Here is an 11,283-nt window from a genome sequence, read left to right as displayed (position 1 = left end):
AGCCGCGAGCTTACGAGCAGGCACTTAGCTAGGAACATTTACGAGCTGGAGCAAAAGTTATTGAAAAACGTTCTTCAAGGGGAAAATGAACAGGTTACGAAGTCAATTTAGACTCATATTCATCAGAAAATGTTATCCAGCGGATAAAGGGGTGACTTTAGGAGCGACGTTAGGAGCAAGGCAACTTTAGGCGCGAGTTTAGGAGCAAGAGTCAATTCAGATTCAGATTCAGGTTATCCAACGGATAAGAAATGTTCTGCAAGAAACCTCATGAGGTCAATCAAACAAAGGTTATGTTATTTTGAATATAAGAAGTCAATGATCAATATGCGAATGAAGAAATAAGAACGAAAGAAAAGTCATAGAAACTAAGGCACGAGTTCACGAGTGGGAGCATAAGAGAGCAGAAGCAAGTTTATGAGCGGGACCGAAAATGCGACTTTAGGCATGCTAGCAAAAGGGGCAACGAGAAAGGTTCTGAAATGACTTTGGTTATCTGACTTTCATATAAAGAAGGTTCCTCATGGTTATCCAACATTACGAAGTAAAGGAACAGATAAATAAACAAAGTAACTGGAACTCAATATTATACCCACAAGTCAATTTGATTTCTTTCTTCTGAGAAGTCAGAACCTCTTATGCATCATCTTTTGAATTGAATCCAACTGCTGGACTGTCTCTCAATCCAAACCTAATCCCCACTAAAACCAACCAGGCCCATAAAACAACCCAAAGATCTGGTTACTTAAAAACATGCCCAACCTATTTGTCCAATATCAATTTAAGCTTGGGCCAGCTTTACCCATCCATGAAGTCCTCTCCGATCTCACGATTTGAACTAAGGCAAAGAAACCCGTGACCCCATTGAGCGCCCATGCCCAAAGTCCACTCTGGTTTTTCGGCCATCCGGATCCTATCAAGCTTCATCCTCGCGGCTGGTCCAACCCATCGATCGTGCGTGCGTTCTAGAATCCTCCTCAACCCAACAAGCTTGTTACTATCTCTTCCTAGTCAATCCCTCCATCTTCTCCCTCGCTTGTGCGCCTCTGATTTAACTAAATCCTGCACCTATCTCAATCTAACCGGTTGGTCAGTCTGGGAACTAACGGCTTCACAGGTTCTACAATAACTTTAGTTGGTATTTCTTGTCTCCAACCTGATGAAGATCTTTTACTTCGTAACCTCCAACGTAAATCAAAATCAAAGATTCTTTTGTGGTTCAGAGCTGGGATTCAAAGATGATGTTCTAAAAGAACTGATTAAATGATTTACTTCGTAACCTCTTTCGATGACTTCTTTTTATGAATATTCCTCCTGCTCATAAACTCACGCCTATCGTCTCCTCTACCTTCTAACTAACCGGGTGATGACTCATTGATATTGGCCTGTCGTTGTCCTGAACTTCATATGTCGTAAGCTGAGACCGTCGACTTTGCTTTGTGGTTAATAACCCACTCATAAACTCGCCCCATCGGAACCTTAAGATGAGTAACTTGGATAATAAAAAAATAGGATGGGACTAGTTGTAATCATCATTTGTCATGACCTCCCGATGAGGTGAGTATTGCCTTCTTCCATTTCTTCGTAACCTCAGAAATTCTTCTAACCCGTGTCGCTCATCCGCTCGTAAACTCGCACCTGAAGTCATGTGTTTAGATCCCCTCTTTGTGACCTCAGAACCCCATTCTAACTTGAGGTTACATAAATAAGCAAATGAGAATGTAAGTAGTCGCTCTCTCATTTTATTGCATCAGTTTATTTCAGGTGTTACTTGGGATCCGTGGTGCCTTTGTATTTAGATAACTTATAGGTTGGGGTAAGGTACTGAAAATAAGACGCAATGGGTTTTGTCTGTCCCCCCGCCTCTGATCCTTCTGGTCTGGTTCTTTCTTTCTTGAATGTGGAATCGTTCTTTCTTCTTTTCATCGTTTATCCGCTGGATAACGTTTTCTTCTTCAGATTCATCTGAATTGACTTCGTAACATGAATCTTAATCTCATTCATCCTAATCTTCATTGACTTCGTAACTCGCTTGTAAACTCGCCCCTCAGAACCTCTACTCAACCCGAGCTAACTAAAGCGAGTGAGTTTATGAATGATGATTATTGAACGTTCTAAGTGCATCCAGCAGGAATCGAACATACTCAGCCAACCAATGTTGTAAAAATTAAGCACCATGGATGCAACAGCGAGTGAACTAGGTTTATTACAGAATCTGACGTCAGAACCTTCTCGAGCTTCTCTTTCTTCCGTTAAGGGAGATTCGGGAAAAGATGAAATAGGAAGACGTGTTTCCAGAACGAACAAGATACGGGTTGAGAAGGGGGAGTTAGCAAAGTTGGACAAGATTGAAATGAGCATAGGAACATGTATTGATGTACAAGATCGGCTAATGCTCCCAGGTTGATGCGACATATTGCCCGAGTAGACTGAAGACTTTATTCTTGGTATATCGATCAGTCTGGCATGGACTGAAATAGAAGCCAGTTCGACACGAAGCTTTTGAAGATGCAGTGCACACAAAATTAAACGAGATGAATACAGAAGTTAAATGAGCATTCCACACCCGAAAGGTACCCCCACATTGGTCTTCCCCGAAACCCCCCACTAACTCATGTAAACAACATAGAAAAAATACTAATATTTGTACCCGTTCCGGAAAAGCGAACATAAAGTGGATGTTTTGTTAATGGGAACAAGGAACTGTTTATAGCCGTTAGTTTATATAAGACTATACTCATCCGAGCCGCATGAACATGTATATATGAAATACGAGAATTTCCACCTTGTTGAAAATCTGGTGGTGCTACCCTAGAACTGAAATGAATAGCCATCACTATTAAGAACAACCAAGGAAAAATTATAATGTGTGCATATCTTCTGGTCTTTGACATGAAGATAGAAGGTTGTAATAACAAAACCGACATGCGTAACTTCCTTACATAGCTAGTAGAGCAAAAGACATGGATGTTCACTTGGTTACCTTGGATCTCCAAAGAGGAAGGTTTGGATCCTTCAATCAGAATAAAGAATCTTCTGGAAGCCACTTTGTTCATTATTTGCCATACCTTTGATTGAGGCCCTCTTCCATTTATCCTCCCCCATCCCAAGGTAGGCCATCACTTAGGTATGAACACTCCATTGAAAGCAACAGATTGAGCCCCCTTTCTGTGATTACAGCGGAAAACAAGCAAGCTCGGTAAGTTATTAAGAAAACGGAACTGGTGCTCCATAATAATCCTTGAATTGGGCAGAATAAATGTACAGCCCAGTGTAAAAAGGTGTTAAAAAATGAGAGGATGATCCCAACCGGTCCTGATGTCAGATAACCTCTAGGATGTGATCCGGTCGACACCGAGTATGATCGCTTGGTGTCGATAAGGGATGATGGGATCGAACGTCGACGGTGTCATCGTCCGACAGATCAAACCCTAACGGGTCGACGTAACTACGATGCAATGAATGGGTGTCCTACGTGTTGTACGTGCAGGCCCCGACTCGAGGGAGGCGCGGAGCTCCTAGCTTGGACGGGTTGGTGCATGACGGCGATGGTGGCCTCTCAAACCTCGTCAGAGCGACAAAAGCGTCTACGGTCAAACAGAATCTATCCGTAGGGCTCGCACGTAACTAGTGGTGGAGCTCCGACCCTCATCGAGGCCGGGAGTACTGTCTTCACCCACCGCGACGATGCCTAAGCACCGAAATCAATATCCGAATTTGCGTCACAAAGAAACACTCGAAAGAAAGAGAGGAAGTGGGAACTCCAAACCAAATCTTATTCTGACGGCGATGGAAACTTCTCGAGAAAATACGGAACGGAGAACACTTCGACACCAGAGAGTTCAGGCGTACCTCCGCACCGTAGTGCGTGAAGAGGATGCGGGAAATTCTGATTGTGCACGGCTGGACAAATGCGGGCGTTGTGAGGCCCACTGGACGATGGGATCTGGACGTTCCGGGCGTTGAATGGCCCTAGTTGAGGCTCGGCCTGGTTACTCAAAGGCCGGAGTGCTTGGGCGTGGGCGTTGTTGGCGGGACGACTGTCGTGCGCTACGACAGGGTGTCGCAGATCCAACTGTGCAGTTTGTTGGTGGGGGGTCAAGGGGGGAGTTGCCCCCTTGCGGGGTTCGGGGCAGCGCCTCAAAACATAAACGGTATGCGCCGTTGTATGAAGCTTCGAGGGCGTCCGAAGCGTTGATGACAGGCACGCAGCGTCTGGGGCGGGCTGCCAAGGGCGGCCCTGGGAGGCCTTGGATGGGCGGCCTGGGCGGCCCTTGCGGGGCTGCCTGGGCGGCCTTGGGCGGCCTTCGGCGGCCTTGGCTGGGGCGGCCAGGGCGGCCCTGGCAGGGCTGCCTGGGCGGCCTTAGGCGAGAGAGAGGTGAGAGGGAGAGAGAGAAAGAGAGAGAGTAAGAGAGGGAGAGAGGATGGCGAGAGAGGAAGGAGAGAGGAGGGAAGGCCGACGTCGCGAGGCGGCGGCGACGGCGACGACGGCTAGGGTTAAGAGGGATAGGGGAGGCTGGGCTGTCCTCCAAGAAGAGTTAAACAAAACTCAATTCTTGAAATTATGATTGCCTACTATTTATTGAAAACAATGGCCAATATATAGGTCTTGGAGGAAAGAGAAGTTGACGAGAAAGTAAAGTCGTGCGCCGTGTCACGCCAAAGGGCAGTTATGGATCTGCCTTTGGCGTCGTGACATGACGCGCGTAGGGACGTGCGTGGTTGGAGACCTGCTAGTCGACGGTTGCGGTGTGTTGACTTTGGTGTTGACTTTGGTTGACCGTGGCGGGTTGACTTCAGTTGACTTCGTCGTTTGGTCCATAGCAAGCTTGTTGACTCTGGTTGATCGTGGTGACGCGTTTCATGGCAATGTGTTGGCGTCCTCGCCATCAGCCTCCTAGTACCCCTCTCGAGCCTTACACATAGGACACGAGTGCATTGTTATAGAACCTAGCTTATAAGAACAGCCTATCGATGAGGAAGAATATAGGGTAAAGAACTATGTAGTAGATGAATTTGTGCAAGACGATGGTTTGGTAAGCTTCATAGGAATCACTGACTGCCCGCCATATCCTCCTCAAGGTAAACCTTCTCCTTCCGTTAGGGGTATTGTTCGTTGCACCCTTACCTAGCCATCCAGCAAAGATCCCACTTTGAGGACTTCCATATTTTACACCAATATTAAAATCAGAGATAAGATGTGCAAGACAATCATAAAAAGTGGCGGTTGTATCAATGATTCCGATGTCATGACTTCGCGATTAGGTGATGTAACACGATCGGGTTCTCGGATCGAACGAGTCGTGTTACACCAAAGGAGGGGCTAATGCGGTCATAGAGCAAAGACGAGTAACGATGATGTCATGACAGTGTTAATACGACAATAAACTCGATGAGAAGTATGAATTCGGTGTCGACAAGCGCCAACACCCACTAGGCCACGGCAAGCAGGACCTGGGAATGCCACTAGGCTCCTGATGATCCGGATATCGGGTTGAAGGCCGACGGTGCGAGCTCGGCTACTACCGCTTTTGCACACACCCTCGACGGCCCCAACCAAGGACGTCTCGAAGGAAATCCTAACGCTCAGAGTGTGAATCCTATCTATCACTAGCCTAACCCTGGTAGTGGAGAAAACATTCAGAGGCACTAAAAGAAATAATATAACGACGATGGGGAAGTCAAAGAGCGTACCAGGAATGATAGGCTCGGGGGTGTCTTCCTCGGCAGCCGTGGAAGGCGAGCAGCAAGGTGCGGCGGTACCACGATCAGCCGAGATTGGATGCTGTGGCTGACCGAGGCAAAAGGGAGACTATGGGGCGCCCGTAGGATTGGACGGCGCCTGCGAGAGAATGGCGGCCGGATGGCCGAGGGGCAGTTGCGGGCCCGACGATCTAGGGACGCCGTCGACGGTCGGCCCTGGCGGCGCGGTCAGCTTGGGGGCCGTGGAGGTTCGGGCGGCCCTAGTGGCTTGGGCGGCCCTAGATGCTTGGGCGGCCGCGGCTGACCCTGGCAGCAACGGACGCCGCTAGCGGCTGCAGAGGCCTGGGGCGGCCGCGGTGGCTCGAGCGGCCGCGGAGGCTCGACGGCCGTGGAGGCCTGGGGCGGCCGCGGTGGCTCGAGCGGGCGCAGAGGCTTGACGGCCGTGGAGGCCTGGGGCGGCCGTGGTGGCTCGAGCGGTCGCAGAGGCTCGACGGCCGCGGAGGCCTGGGGCGGGCGCGGTGGCTCGGGCGGCCACGGAGGCCTAGGCGGCCACGGCGGTTCGAGCGTCCGCGGAGGCTCGGCATCCGCGATTGGCCCTGGTGGTTGCGGAGGCCCTGGCGGCCGCGGTGGCTCACGCGACCGCGGCGGCTTGGGCGGCTGCGGTTGGCCCTGGCGGTCGCGGTCGGTTCTGGCAGCCTTAGCAGCCGCGCTCGCCGCTGGCGAGCGTGGGCGGCCACTGGCAGCCGTCGGCAGCTGCTGGTGGCCCTCGGCGGCCGTTGGTGGCTCGGAGGGTCAGGTGGCGGCGCTGGGCAGCCTTAGGAACGGTCGCCGGTAACCCGGCGACGGTGGCGGAGATTGCGGTTTCCGGCAAAGGTGGCGGCAGTTTCTGACGATCTTTAGGGTTTCCTCTCTCTCTCCTTACTTCACAGTGGCATTTTCGTAAATATGTCGAAATTTAAAAAAAACTAAAAAATCAGAAAAATAGCTAAAAAATTACATTTTCTTGAGTCTTTTTTCTTCTTCTTTTCCCATGGGCAGCCCCCACCTTTTATAGGGGCAAGTATGGGCCTTGTCCCCTTAAAAATAAAGGATAGAAAGGCCCAATTAAAGAATAGGGCCCCCTATTAGGAGAGAGGGAGAGGGTCACACGACTATACCTACACGTGCGCTAACACACACGCAACATGCAGGTTTTACAATGGTTGAGACACACGCGAATAAACAAACCAAGCAAACAATTGGCCGACGTACATGGCCAACTAAACGAGAAAATGCAAGTAAAGATAACGTGAAACCTTGTGGGGCCGTTGACGAGGCCGCGTACTTCGAAGACTAGATCATATGCGTGAACCTTCACGTGACAAAGTGGATGAATGAAGGCTTCGAAGTGGATGGTCCCCCATCATTAGGGTTGCCATTGATTGATTATTCGGACCCTTATTATGGCTCATGAATTGAGGCCACATCAATCCCTATCAAAAACCAATGTCTCCTTCTCGTCAAGGTACAATCATACGAAGCCAAGGTTTTGTGTGATGTATCACCCATGAAAGTTGGGAGCATTATATTGGGTCATCCTTGGCTCTATAATAATGATGTGCAAATTTACGGTACAAGCAACACTTGTTCCTTTATATACAATGGCAGGAAGATTACGTGGCACTAGTACACTCAAACTCCTAAGACTCCTACATAGAAATCAACATCCTTAGGTTTGTGTGTTCTCAATGGACGTCAATTGCAACAGGAATTAGATAACGAGCTATCTGATGCAGGACAACTAAGGGAGATAGGAGTGACGACGGGGGATGGGAGACGTAGGGCTATCAGGGGGAAGACGACTCAGGTGACGGGAATGATAATGACGGTGGAGGTTCATGGACGGGTTTGGGTAGAGGAAATAAACAGGCACAAAGTTCACACGATCGAGTTCGAAAACCTAAAACTGATAAAATGATAGTGGTACAGCCCCGATCCTTCTTGAGGGCGGGAGTACTGTCTTCAACCACCGCGACGATGTTAAAACACCAAATCCAATACTCGAATTCACGTCACGGGGAAAACTCACGATAGAGAGACTTTTAGGAAGTTCCAAATCAAATCAAATTTGTCGGCGGTGGAGAATTCTTGTGCAACACTAGACGAAGAACACTTTGACACCAAAGAGTTCAGGCGTACCTTGGCACCATAGTGCGTGAAGAGGTTGCGGAGAATTCTTGCGAACAACAAAAACGACGGTGTAAATCTGCGGTCGGTTTATATGTGGTGTTGTTATTTATGATGCGTGTATGAATTTTCTCATGCAAACTTCTAATATGACTAGCAAACTCGTGACCATCATCTGAGACTCTAGCATGCGGTAACATGAGTATAAGGTCGGTGGGTTTATGAGGTGGATGACCATGTCTCAAATGGACTCATGCCAGTGATACGGGTGACCGACGCATTGTAGGCAAACTTCGCACGCAGAATGACAGAATCCCAATACTTAAGGTTGTCTCCAAACAATGACCGTAATAGATTCTCAAGGCTTCTATTAATGACCTCAGTCTGCCCATCAGTGTGGGGATGAAAAGTCATGGAGAATTTAAGTTTTGTTCCCGAGAGATGCCATAGGGTTTTCCAAAAGTAGCTAATAAACCTGACCTCTATGTGCGATACATCGTGGACGTTCCTAGGAGTTGGCCATTGTGTAATGGCATCTATTTTAGCCAGATCGACAAAAACTCCTCATGGTGACAGGATAAAACCTAGGAAAGAGACATGATCGACAAGAAATGAACACGTTTTGGGATGTGCATATAACTATTTGTTTTTCAGGACCTCACATACTAGACGTAGGTGATGGATATGATCGGGTTTAGATTTGCTGTAAATAAGAATATCCTCAAAATAAACTACGACAAAGTTTCCTATGAATGGCCTAAGAATCTAGTTCATCAACCGTTGGAAAGTACTGGGTGCGTTCGATAAACCAAAGGGCATGACTTTTCATTAATATAATCCATCCTTGATTTTGAAGGCAGTTTTCTACTCATCTCTAGGACGGATACAGACTTGGTGATAACCACTTTTAAGATCAATTTTGGAGAAAATCCGCGAACCAGCCATCATATCAAACATATCATCAATGCGAGGAATGGGAAACCTATATTTGACGGTAATCTTATTGATGGCTCTGCTATAAATGCACATGGCCAACTCGCGTCCTTTTTGGGAGCCAAAAGAACGGCGCATGGGCTGAGGCTCTCCAGAATGAATCGCTTGTCCAAGAGCTCTTGGACTTGGCACTAAATTGGGAAATAACGACTTGGGGGTTCTCCTCAACTCAGCACCTCATGTAGAACTCTTCGCATTGAGTAATATATTCGGAAACGGGACATCTACCCTGCTGTAGTTTATGCGACTGATCAAGATGGTTATCTAAGTAAGCTAAGGGAATGTACTTCTCACGCAGTTTGTCCTTCATTTGTGGCCAAGTATCTATGGGTGCCTCTCGTCGGTTGTAAATTGAAAATTCAAGATTTTCCTTAAATATTTTTGCTTGCCTTCCCAGTCACATCTCGGCGTATTGGACTTTCTACTACTCAAGCATATTATACCATTTGAAATAACTATTTAACTTAGACTCCCTATCAGGATACTCCTTTGGGTCCCTAGTATGCTATAAGTTTTGACAGATCTCTAGGCTTCTATGATTTGATAAGCCTGCTCAATGGTAGTGGCCTTGCAGACAAGTAACTCTATCACCAAATAGGGATTACGACCGGTTCTAAATCAGGAAATAACGACTCGGGGTTCTCCTCAATTCGGCACCTCATGTAGAACTCTTCGAATTGAGTAATATATTCTGAAACGGGACATCTACCCTGCTGTAGTTTGTGCGACTGATCAAGATGGTTATCTAAGTAAGCAAGGGCAATGTACTTCTCACGCAGTTTGTCCTTCATTTGTAGCCAAGTATCTATGGGTGCCTCTCGTCGGTTGTAAATTGAAAATTCAAGATTTTCCCAAAATATTTTTGCTTGCCCTCCTAGTCTCGTCTCGGCGTATTGGACTTTCTACTACTCAAGCATATTGTACCATTTGAAATAACTATTTAACTTAGACTCCCCATCAGGATACTCCTTAGGGTCCCTAGTATGGTACAAGTTTTGACAGATCTCTAGGTCTTCTATGATTTGATAAGCCTGCTCAATGGTAGTGGCCTTGTAGACAAGTAACTCTGTCTCCAAATAGGGATTAAGCCCGGTTCTAAATCGGGAAATAACGACTCGGGGTTCTCCTCAATTCGGCACCTCATGTAGAACTCTTCGAATTGAGTAATATATTCTGAAACGGGACATCTACCCTGTTGTAGTTTGTGCGACTGATCAAGATGGTTATCTAAGTAAGCAAGGGCAATGTACTTCTCACGCAGTTTGTCCTTCATTTGTGGCCAAGTATCTATGGGGTCTCTCGTCGGTTGTATATTGAAAATTCATGATTTTCCCAAAATATTTTTGCTTGCCCTCCTAGTCTCGTCTCGGCGTATTTGACTTTCTACTACTCAAGCATATTGTACCATTTGAAATAACAATTTAACTTAGACTCCCGATCAGGATACTCCTTAGGGTCCCTAGAACCCTTATAGTACGAAACATCTACTTTGACACTGCGTTGGATTTATTACCAATGATTGTCGTGATCCGCACAGCGGTGACCGTGAGGGGGTGCCACATCCTCAGGTGGATAAGCATCGTCCCTCACCGGACGAGTCTTGTTACAACCTCGATGTCTATCATTTGGCAAATAGGGATCATTCCGATGGGGATGATTACTATGACGCTCTGGTATCCTCTCGTCTGGTAGGTGGTAATCGTCTCGTAGCGACCGATTTCCATCATGTACCGGGTTTCTATCCACAGGTGGATAGGGATCGTTCCGCGGGGGAAGATTCCTATCTTGGCATGGGGTTCTAGGCTCGGGCGGATAATAATCGTCTCGACGATTCCTATCACAGACTGGAGTTTGAACCTCCAGAGGAATCATATCGTCTCGCTCGGGATGATTCTGATTTTGACTCCCAGATCTAATCTCGGGTCGTATGGGATCATCGAAGACATGATGATTCCTATCACAATCTCGAGGTTTGGGTTCAGGGGGGTAGTGGTCCTCGTGTTCACGATGATTTTGACCACGACCTCGACTCTCGGGTTGATAAGTCCATTCACTAACTGCATCGATCGAACTGGTTAAACAGTTTTCCATATTGGTAATTCGTGTATTCACATCACGAAAACCTTTCTATACAGCGTCTAACACACGATTGATGTCCCCGTGTGAGGAGGTTGGTGGGACAGGTGAAGACAACTCGTGGAGGGGGACGGACACCTCCCGACCATCTTGGGGTTGGTCAGTCATTGGAGCGGAGACTTGTTTGCCTGAACGTAGATGCTTGCAATGGAGAGGAACAATGAACACGTCCACGATGGCGGAAATGACTAGGCTGACACAAGTTAGGCTCTAAAACCAATTTGATGCAAGACAACTAAGGGAGACGGGAGTGACGACGAGGGATGGAACACGTAGGGTGATCAC

The 11,283-nt window shown here is 47.5% G+C and overlaps 1 pseudogene; it reads right to left on the bottom strand.

The window, feature by feature from the left end:
- Positions 1-2,070: 2,070 nt before the first annotated feature.
- On the bottom strand, positions 2,071-2,927 carry LOC144709594 (putative cytochrome c biosynthesis ccmC-like mitochondrial protein pseudogene; annotated as a pseudogene).
- Positions 2,928-11,283: the final 8,356 nt, after the last annotated feature.

The sequence above is a fragment of the Wolffia australiana genome, chromosome 11 (assembly GCF_029677425.1).
Source record: "Wolffia australiana isolate 7733 chromosome 11, ASM2967742v1".
Classification (NCBI taxonomy): Eukaryota; Viridiplantae; Streptophyta; class Magnoliopsida; order Alismatales; family Araceae; genus Wolffia; species Wolffia australiana.
This window is presented reverse-complemented; position numbering and strand designations above follow the sequence as displayed.